Genomic DNA, 10000 nt, shown 5'->3' with positions numbered 1-10000 from the left:
CTCCACCTGGGTACGGAACGCCAAATTAGTCCCTCTCCTAGCTGGAAGTCCAAAAAAAAGGCGTGAATTTGACTAAGTGTCTAGGAGCATTTCCCTTTAAGAAGGCCGACGTGCTATGGTGCTCCACCTGGGTACGGAACGCCAAATTAGTCCCTCTCCTAGCTGGAAGTCCAAAAAAAAGGCGTGAATTTGACTAAGTGTCTAGGAGCATTTCCCTTTAAGAAGGCCGACGTGCTATGGTTCTCCACCTGGGTACGGAACGCCAAATTAGTCCCTCTCCTAGCTGGAAGTAGTCAAAAAAAGGCGGAAATTTGACTAAGTGTCATTATTTTAGAGTACCAGGCCTCTATAGAAAAGTTTGGTTTTTTGTCTATGTGTCATCATTTTAGAGTACCAGGCCTCTATAGAAAAGTTTGGTTTTTTGTCTATGTGTCATCATTTTAGAGTACCAGGCCTCTATAGAAAAGTTTGGTAAATTTGACTAAGTGTCTAGGAGCATTTCCCTTTAAGAAGGCCGACCTGCTATGGTTCTCCACCTGGGTCAGGAAAGCAAAATTGTCCCTCTCCTCGCTGGAAGTCCAAAAAAAGGCGTGAATTTGACTAAGTGCCTAGGAGGATGTCCCTTTAAGAAGGCCGACGTGCTATGGTTCTCCACCTGGGTCAGGAAAGCAAAATTGTCCCTCTCCTCGCTGGAAGTCCAAAAAAAAGGCGTGAATTTGACTAAGTGCCTAGGAGCATTTCCCTTTAAGAAGGCCGACGTGCTATGGTTCTCCACCTGGGTCAGGAAAGCAAAATTGTCCCTCTCCTCGCTGGAAGTCCAAAAAAAAGGCGTAAATTTGACTAAGTGCCTAGGAGGATGTCCCTTAAAGCATGTCCCTTTAAGAAGGCCGACATGCTATGGTTCTCCACCTGGGTACAGAACGCCAAATTAGTCCCTCTCCTAGCTGGAAGTCCAAAAAAAAGGCGTGAATTTGACTAAGTGCCTAGGAGGATGTCCCTTTAAGAAGGCCGACGTCCCTTGGTTCTCCACCTGGGTACAGAACGCCAAATTAGTCCCTCTCCTAGCTGGAAGTCCAAAAAAAAAGGCGTGAATTTGACTAAGTGTCTAGGAGGATGTCCCTTTAAGAAGGCCGACGTCCCTTGGTTCTCCACCTGGGTACAGAACGCCAAATTAGTCCCTCTCCTCGCTGGAAGTCAAAAAAAAAAGGCGTGAATTTGACTAAGTGTCTAGGAGGATGTCCCCTTAAGAAGGCCGACGTGCCTTGGTTCTCTACCTGGGTACGGAACACCAAATTAGTCCCTCTCCTAGCTGGAAGTCCAAAAAAAAGGCGTGAATTTGACTAAGTGTCTAGGAGGATGTCCCTTTAAGAAGGCCGACGTCCCTTGGTTCTCCACCTGGGTACAGAACGCCAAATTAGTCCCTCTCCTAGCTGGAAGTCCAAAAAAAAGGCGTGAATTTGACTAAGTGTCTAGGGGCATGTCCCTTTAAGAAGGCCGACGTGCTATGGTTCTCCACCTGGGTCTGGAACGCCAAATTAGTCCCTCTCCTCGCTGGAAGTCCAAAAAAAAAGGCGTGAATTTGACTAAGTGCCTAGGAGCATTTCCCTTTAAGAAGGCCGACGTGCTATGGTTCTCCACCTGGGTCAGGAAAGCAAAATTGTCCCTCTCCTCGCTGGAAGTCCAAAAAAAAGGCGTGAATTTGACTAAGTGCCTAGGAGCATTTCCCTTTAAGAAGGCCGACGTGCTATGGTTCTCCACCTGGGTCAGGAAAGCAAAATTGTCCCTCTCCTCGCTGGAAGTCCAAAAAAAAGGCGGAAATTTGACTAAGTGCCTAGGAGGATGTCCCTTTAAGAAGGCTGACCTGCTATGGTTCTCCACCCGGGTACGGAAAGCAAAATTAGTCCCTCTCCTCGCTGGAAGTCCAAAAAAAAGGCGTGAATTTGACTAAGTGCCTAGGAGGATGTCCCTTTAAGAAGGCCGACGTGCTATGGTTCTCCACCTGGGTCAGGAAAGCAAAATTGTCCCTCTCCTCGCTGGAAGTCCAAAAAAAAGGCGTGAATTTGACTAAGTGCCTAGGAGCATTTCCCTTTAAGAAGGCCGACGTGCTATGGTTCTCCACCTGGGTCAGGAAAGCAAAATTGTCCCTCTCCTCGCTGGAAGTCCAAAAAAAAGGCGTGAATTTGACTAAGTGCCTAGGAGCATTTCCCTTTAAGAAGGCCGACGTGCTATGGTTCTCCACCTGGGTCAGGAAAGCAAAATTGTCCCTCTCCTCGCTGGAAGTCCAAAAAAAAGGCGTGAATTTTTGGGGCCCTATAATTAGTCCCTCTCCTAGCTGGAAGTCCAAAAAAAAAGGCGTGAATTTGACTAAGTGCCTAGGAGGATGTCCCTTTAAGAAGGCCGACGTGCCTTGGTTCTACACCTGGGTACGGAACGCCAAATTAGTCCCTCTCCTCGCTGGAAGTCCAAAAAAAAGGCGTGAATTTGACTAAGTGCCTAGGAGGATGTCCCTTTAAGAAGGCTGACCTGCTATGGTTCTCCACCCGGGTACGGAAAGCAAAATTAGTCCCTCTCCTCGCTGGAAGTCCAAAAAAAAGGCGTAAATTTGACTAAGTGCCTAGGAGGATGTCCCTTAAAGAAGGCCGACGTGCTATGGTTCTCCACCTGGGTCTGGAACGCCAAATTAGTCCCTCTCCTCGCTGGAAGTCCAAAAAAAAGGCGTGAATTTGACTAAGTGCCTAGGAGGATGTCCCTTTAAGAAGGCCGACGTGCTATGGTTCTCCACCTGGGTCAGGAAAGCAAAATTGTCCCTCTCCTCGCTGGAAGTCCAAAAAAAAGGCGTGAATTTGACTAAGTGCCTAGGAGCATTTCCCTTTAAGAAGGCCGACGTGCTATGGTTCTCCACCCGGGTACGGAAAGCAAAATTAGTCCCTCTCCTCGCTGGAAGTCCAAAAAAAAGGCGTAAATTTGACTAAGTGCCTAGGAGGATGTCCCTTTAAGAAGGCTGACCTGCTATGGTTCTCCACCCGGGTGCGGAAAGCAAAATTAGTCCCTCTCCTCGCTGGAAGTCCAAAAAAAAGGCGGAAATTTGACTAAGTGCCTAGGAGCATTTCCCTTTAAGAAGGCCGACCTGCTATGGTTCTCCACCCGGGTCCGGAACTCAAAATTAGTCCCTCTCCTAGTTGGAAGTCATCAAAAAAAGGCGGAAATTTGACTAAGTGCCATCATTTTAGAGTACCAGGACTATAGCTGGGGAATTGGAGCCCTCTGGTGGACACTCGCTGCAAATGCACCCTGAATTAAACACATTATTTCCAGTTCTTTTGGTGTTCCCGGGGAATGAGAGGCCTTTTGTGGGCCAGAAAGAGTGGGGGACCCTTGGAGCCCCTATTTTCAGACAGTTTGGCTTATTTCGGTGACGCCGGGGCGTCCATCAGGTCTTCCCGGGGAATGAGAGGCCTTTTGTGGCCATATGTCAACAAAAGAGTGGGGAAATGGAGCCCTCCGGTGGACTCCCGCTGCAAATGCACCCCCCAAATTAAAGACATTAATTCCAGGCCTTTTGGGGCCCTATATTCAGACGGTGTGTAGCCCTCCAGTGGACTCCCGCCTCCAATGCACCCCCCAAATTAAAGGCATCACCCCCCAAATTAAAGGCATCATTTCCAGTTCTTTTGGGGCCCTATTTTCAGACAGTTTGGCGGATTTCCTTGACGCCGGGGAGTCCTACAGGTGTTCCCGGGGAATGAGAGGCCTTTTGTGGGCCAGAAAGAGTGGGGAACCCTTGGAGCCCCTATTTTCAGACAGTTTGGCTTATTTCGGTGACGCCGGGGCGTCCATCAGGTCTTCCCGGGGAATGAGAGGCCTTTTGTGGCCATATGTCAACAAAAGAGTGGGGAAATGGAGCCCTCCGGTGGACTCCCGCTGCAAATGCACCCCCCAAATTAAAGACATTAATTCCAGGCCTTTTGGGGCCCTATATTCAGACGGTGTGTAGCCCTCCAGTGGACTCCCGCCTCCAATGCACCCCCCAAATTAAAGGCATCACCCCCCAAATTAAAGGCATCATTTCCAGTTCTTTTGGGGCCCTATTTTCAGACAGTTTGGCGGATTTCCTTGACGCCGGGGAGTCCTACAGGTGTTCCCGGGGAATGAGAGGCCTTTTGTGGGCCAGAAAGAGTGGGGAACCCTTGGAGCCCCTATTTTCAGACAGTTTGGCTTATTTCGGTGACGCCGGGGCGTCCATCAGGTCTTCCCGGGGAATGAGAGGCCTTTTGTGGCCATATGTCAACAAAAGAGTGGGGAAATGGAGCCCTCCGGTGGACTCCCGCTGCAAATGCACCCCCCAAATTAAATACATTAATTCCAGGCCTTTTGGGGCCCTATATTCAGACGGTGTGGAGCCCTCCAGTGGACTCCCGCCTCCAATGCACCCCCATAATTATAGACATCACCCCCCAAATTAAACACATTATTTCCAGTTCTTTTGGGCCCCTATTTTCAGCCGGTTTGGCGTATTTCCTTGACGCCGGGGAGTCCTACAGGTGTTCCCGGGGAATGAGAGGCCTTTTGTGGGCCAGAAAGAGTGGGGAACCCTTGGAGCCCCTATTTTCAGACAGTTTGCCGTATTTCGGTGACGCCGGGGCGTCCGTCAGGTCTTCCCGGGGAATGTGAGGCCTTTCGTGGGCCATATTTTCAGACAGATTGGCCTGTTTCAGTGACGCCGAGGCGTCCATCAGGTCTTCCCGGGGAGTGTGAGGCCTTTTGGGGCCCTATTTTCAGACAGAAAAAAAAGAAAAGTAACCCTTACACTACAAAGGACAGCGGGGAAACGCCCCCCCCAGCAAAGTCACAGGGGAAGTGGGGTAGACAAGTGGAGAGTGTCTGGGGAAAAGTCCACAAAATGATCAAAAATCACACCCAGGTACGAGTGCCACAAGTCCCGCCGCGTTCCACCAGTGTCACGGGGTGCCTGACATGTCCAAAACGCACCCAGCAAAGGCGCACTGTGATTGGGAAGAAAAGTTGGAAAAGTGGGCAAAAGTCCGGAAAAATGACCAAAAACCACACCCAGGTTAGAGCCCCACACGTCCTGCAGTCGCACCCGAGTCCTGGGATGCCCAACATGTCCAAAAAAATCAAAAAAAGCCCAAAAAATCAAAAAAATCCCCGGGCCGTATCTTGGACGCCGGCGTACCGCGTTCGGCCCTCGTGCCGTAGTTTGGCGACCGATTGTAAAAATTTGCCGCGACCGGCTAGTTTTTTTCCTTGGAGTAAATAGAGAGTAGATCCAGCAGAAAATATGCACTATAAACAAAGAGAGGGAGTTTGGAGGGGGGCAAAAACGCCCTCTTGGAACTTAGTCCCGCCGCGTTCCACCAGGGTTCCGGGGTGCCTGACATGTCCACGACGCACCCAGCAAAGGCGCACTGTGATTGGGAAGAAAAGTTGGGAAAGTGGGCAAAAGTCCCAAATTTGATTCAAAATCACACCCAGGTTCGAGTCCCACAAGTCCCGCCGCGTTCCACCAGGGTTCCGGGGTGCCTGACATGTCCACGACGCACCCAGCAAAGGCGCACTGTGATTGGGAAGAAAAGTTGGGAAAGTGGGCAAAAGTCCCGAATTTGGTCCAAAATCACACCCAGGTTCGAGTCCCACAAGTCCCGCCGCGTTCCACCAGGGTTCCGGGGTGCCTACAATGTCCACAACGCACCCAGCAAAGGCGCACTGTGATTGGGAAGAAAAGTTGGGAAAGTGGGCAAAAGTCCCGAATTTGGTCCAAAATCACACCCAGGTTCGAGTCCCACAAGTCCCGCCGCGTTCCACCAGTGTCTCGGGGTGCCTACAATGTCCACAACGCACCCAGCAAAGGCGCACTGTGATTGGGAAGAAAAGTTGGGAAAGTGGGCAAAAGTCCCGAATTTGGTCCAAAATCACACCCAGGTTCGAGTCCCACAAGTCCCGCCGCGTTCCACCAGGGTTCCGGGGTGCCTACAATGTCCACAACGCACCCAGCAAAGGCGCACTGTGATTGGGAAGAAAAGTTGGGAAAGTGGGCAAAAGTCCCGAATTTGGTCCAAAATCACACCCAGGTTCGAGTCCCACAAGTCCCGCCGCGTTCCACCAGTGTCTCGGGGTGCCTACAATGTCCACAACTTACCCAGCAAAGGCGCACTGTGATTGGGAAGAAAAGTTGGGAAAGTGGGCAAAAGTCCCGAATTTGGTCCAAAATCACCCAAAATCACACCCAGGTTCGAGTCCCACAAGTCCCGCCGCGTTCCACCAGGGTTCCGGGGTGCCTACAATGTCCACAACGCACCCAGCAAAGGCGCACTGTGATTGGGAAGAAAAGTTGGGAAAGTGGGCAAAAGTCCCGAATTTGGTCCAAAATCACACCCAGGTTCGAGTCCCACAAGTCCCGCCGCGTTCCACCAGTGTCTCGGGGTGCCTACAATGTCCACAACTCACCCAGCAAAGGCGCACTGTGATTGGGAAGAAAAGTTGGGAAAGTGGGCAAAAGTCCCGAATTTGGTCCAAAATCACACCCAGGTTCGAGTCCCACAAGTCCCGCCGCGTTCCACCAGGGTTCAGGGGCGCCTACAATGTCCACAACTTACCCAGCAAAGGCGCACTGTGATTGGGAAGAAAAGTTGGGAAAGTGGGCAAAAGTCCCGAATGTGGTCCAAAATCACACCCAGGTTCGAGTCCCACAAGTCCCGCCGCGTTCCACCAGGGTTCCGGGGTGCCTACAATGTCCACGACGCACCCAGCAAAGGCGCACTGTGATTGGGAAGAAAAGTTGGGAAAGTGGGCAAAAGTCCCGAATTTGGTCCAAAATCACACCCAGGTTCGAGTCCCACAAGTCCCGCCGCGTTCCACCAGGGTTCCGGGGTGCCTACAATGTCCACAACGCACCCAGCAAAGGCGCACTGTGATTGGGAAGAAAAGTTGGGAAAGTGGGCAAAAGTCCCGAATTTGGTCCAAAATCACACCCAGGTTCGAGTCCCACAAGTCCCGCCGCGTTCCACCGGTGTCCCGGGGGTGCCTGGCATGTCCACAACTTACCCAGCAAAGGCGCACTGTGATTGGGAAGAAAAGTTGGGAAAGTGGGCAAAAGTCCCGAATTTGGTCCAAAATCACACCCAGGTTCGAGTCCCACAAGTCCCGCCGCGTTCCACCAGGGTTCCGGGGTGCCTACAATGTCCACAACGCACCCAGCAAAGGCGCACTGTGATTGGGAAGAAAAGTTGGGAAAGTGGGCAAAAGTCCCGAATTTGGTCCAAAATCACACCCAGGTTCGAGTCCCGCAAGTCCCGCCGCGTTCCACCAGGGTTCCGGGGTGCCTACAATGTCCACAACGCACCCAGCAAAGGCGCACTGTGATTGGGAAGAAAAGTTGGGAAAGTGGGCAAAAGTCCCGAATTTGGTCCAAAATTATGCCCGGGTTGGAGTCCCACAAGTCCCGCCGCGTTCCACCAGGGTTCCGGGGTGCCTACAATGTCCACGACGCACCCAGCAAAGGCGCACTGTGATTGGGAAGAAAAGTTGGGAAAGTGGGCAAAAGTCCCGAATTTGGTCCAAAATCACACCCAGGTTCGAGTCCCACAAGTCCCGCCGCGTTCCACCAGGGTTCCGGGGTGCCTACAATGTCCACAACGCACCCAGCAAAGGCGCACTGTGATTGGGAAGAAAAGTTGGGAAAGTGGGCAAAAGTCCCGAATTTGGTCCAAAATCACACCCAGGTTCGAGTCCCACAAGTCCCGCCGCGTTCCACCAGGGTTCCGGGGCGCCTACAATGTCCACGACGCACCCAGCAAAGGCGCACTGTGATTGGGAAGAAAAGTTGGGAAAGTGGGCAAAAGTCCCGAATTTGGTCCAAAATCACACCCAGGTTCGAGTCCCACAAGTCCCGCCGCGTTCCACCAGGGTTCCGGGGTGCCTACAATGTCCACGACGCACCCAGCAAAGGCGCACTGTGATTGGGAAGAAAAGTTGGGAAAGTGGGCAAAAGTCCCGAATTTGGTCCAAAATCACACCCAGGTTCGAGTCCCACAAGTCCCGCCGCGTTCCACCAGTGTCTCGGGGGTGCCTACAATGTCCACAACTTACCCAGCAAAGGCGCACTGTGATTGGGAAGAAAAGTTGGGAAAGTGGGCAAAAGTCCCGAATTTGATCCAAAATTATGCCCGGGTTGGAGTACCACGAGTCCGGCCGCGTTCCACCGGTGTCCCGGGGGTGCCTGGCATGTCCACAACTTACCCAGCAAAGGCGCACTGTGATTGGGAAGAAAAGTTGGGAAAGTGGGCAAAAGTCCCGAATTTGATCCAAAATTATGCCCGGGTTGGAGTACCACGAGTCCGGCCGCGTTCCACCGGTGTCCCGGGGGTGCCTGCCATGTCCACGACGCACCCAGCAAAGGCGCACTGTGATTGGGAAGAAAAGTTGGGAAAGTGGGCAAAAGTCCCGAATTTGATCCAAAATTATGCCCGGGTTGGAGTACCACGAGTCCGGCCGCGTTCCACCGGTGTCCCGGGGGTGCCTGCCATGTCCACAACTTACCCAGCAAAGGCGCACTGTGATTGGGAAGAAAAGTTGGGAAAGTGGGCAAAAGTCCCGAATTTGATCCAAAATTATGCCCGGGTTGGAGTACCACGAGTCCGGCCGCGTTCCACCGGTGTCCCGGGGGTGCCTGCCATGTCCACAACTTACCCAGCAAAGGCGCACTGTGATTCAGAAGAAAAGTTGGGAAAGTGGGGAAAAAAAGGACCGGAAAATATCCAAAATTATGCCCGGGTTGGAGTACCACGAGTCCGGCCGCGTTCCACCGGTGTCCCGGGGGTGCCTGGCACGTCCACAACTTACCCAGCAAAGGCGCACTGTCAGTGGGGAAGACCAAACATGTCTCGGATTTTTTCCAAGTACCTTAACGAGAGAGGCTAAAAAGCACCTGTTTTTACCTTCTCTCGTTGTTGTACTTAGAAAAAAAACGAGAAAATAAAAAATCTGGGTTTTTTTCTAAGTACCTTAACGAGAGAGGCTAAAAAAAACCATTTTTTACCTTCTCTCGTTGTTGTACTTAGAAAAAAAACGAGAAAAAAATTTTTCCCCATTCATTTCAATGGGAGTTCATTTTTTTTTTGGGATTTTTTCTAAGTACCTTAACGAGAGAGGCTTAATTTTTCACCTACTTTTTACCTTCTCTCGATTTTTCGTTTTTTACCTGGTCGACCAAAACACCTCCATCTCGTTACTATGTGCACCATGTCTGACAGGCTGAAATCACAGGGAACGCGTCCGAGTCAAAGTGAGCTATTTTCGGACACAAATATGGTGTTTTTCCCCTCTATCCTCTGGTTCTTTTTTCAAACTGATCTTCCAGCATCTGAGCGACAGGGGCTCATGCAGACACCTGTGTCCGCCCGAGGGGCGCCTTCCCGGACACATATATGGTGCTTCCCCCCTCTTTACCCCGGTCCTTTTTCAAACTGATCTTCCAGCATCTGAGCGACAGGGGCTCATGCAGACACCTGTGTCCGCCCGAGGGGCGCCTTCCCGGACACATATATGGTGCTTCCCCCCTCTTTACCCCGGTCCTTTTTCAAACTGATCTTCCAGCATCTGAGCGACAGGGGCTCATGCAGACACCTGTGTCCGCCCGAGGGGCGCCTTCCCGGACACATATATGGTGCTTCCCCCCTCTTTACCCCGGTCCTTTTTCAAACTGATCTTCCAGCATCTGAGCGACAGGGGCTCATGCAGACACCTGTGTCCGCCCGAGGGGCGCCTTCCCGGACACATATATGGTGCTTCCCCCCTCTTTACCCCGGTCCTTTTTCAAACTGCTCTTCCAGCATCTGAGCGACAGGGGCTCATGCAGACACCTGTGTCCGCCCGAGGGGCGCCTTCCCGGACACATATATGGTGCTTTCCCCCTCTTTACCCCGGTCCTTTTTCAAACTGCTCTTCCAGCTTCTGAGCGACAGGGGCTCATGCAGACACCTGT

This window comes from Nerophis lumbriciformis, unplaced genomic scaffold (genome assembly GCF_033978685.3).
Source record: "Nerophis lumbriciformis unplaced genomic scaffold, RoL_Nlum_v2.1 HiC_scaffold_42, whole genome shotgun sequence".
Taxonomy (NCBI): Eukaryota; Metazoa; Chordata; class Actinopteri; order Syngnathiformes; family Syngnathidae; genus Nerophis; species Nerophis lumbriciformis.
Note: the sequence above shows the minus strand (reverse complement) of the source record.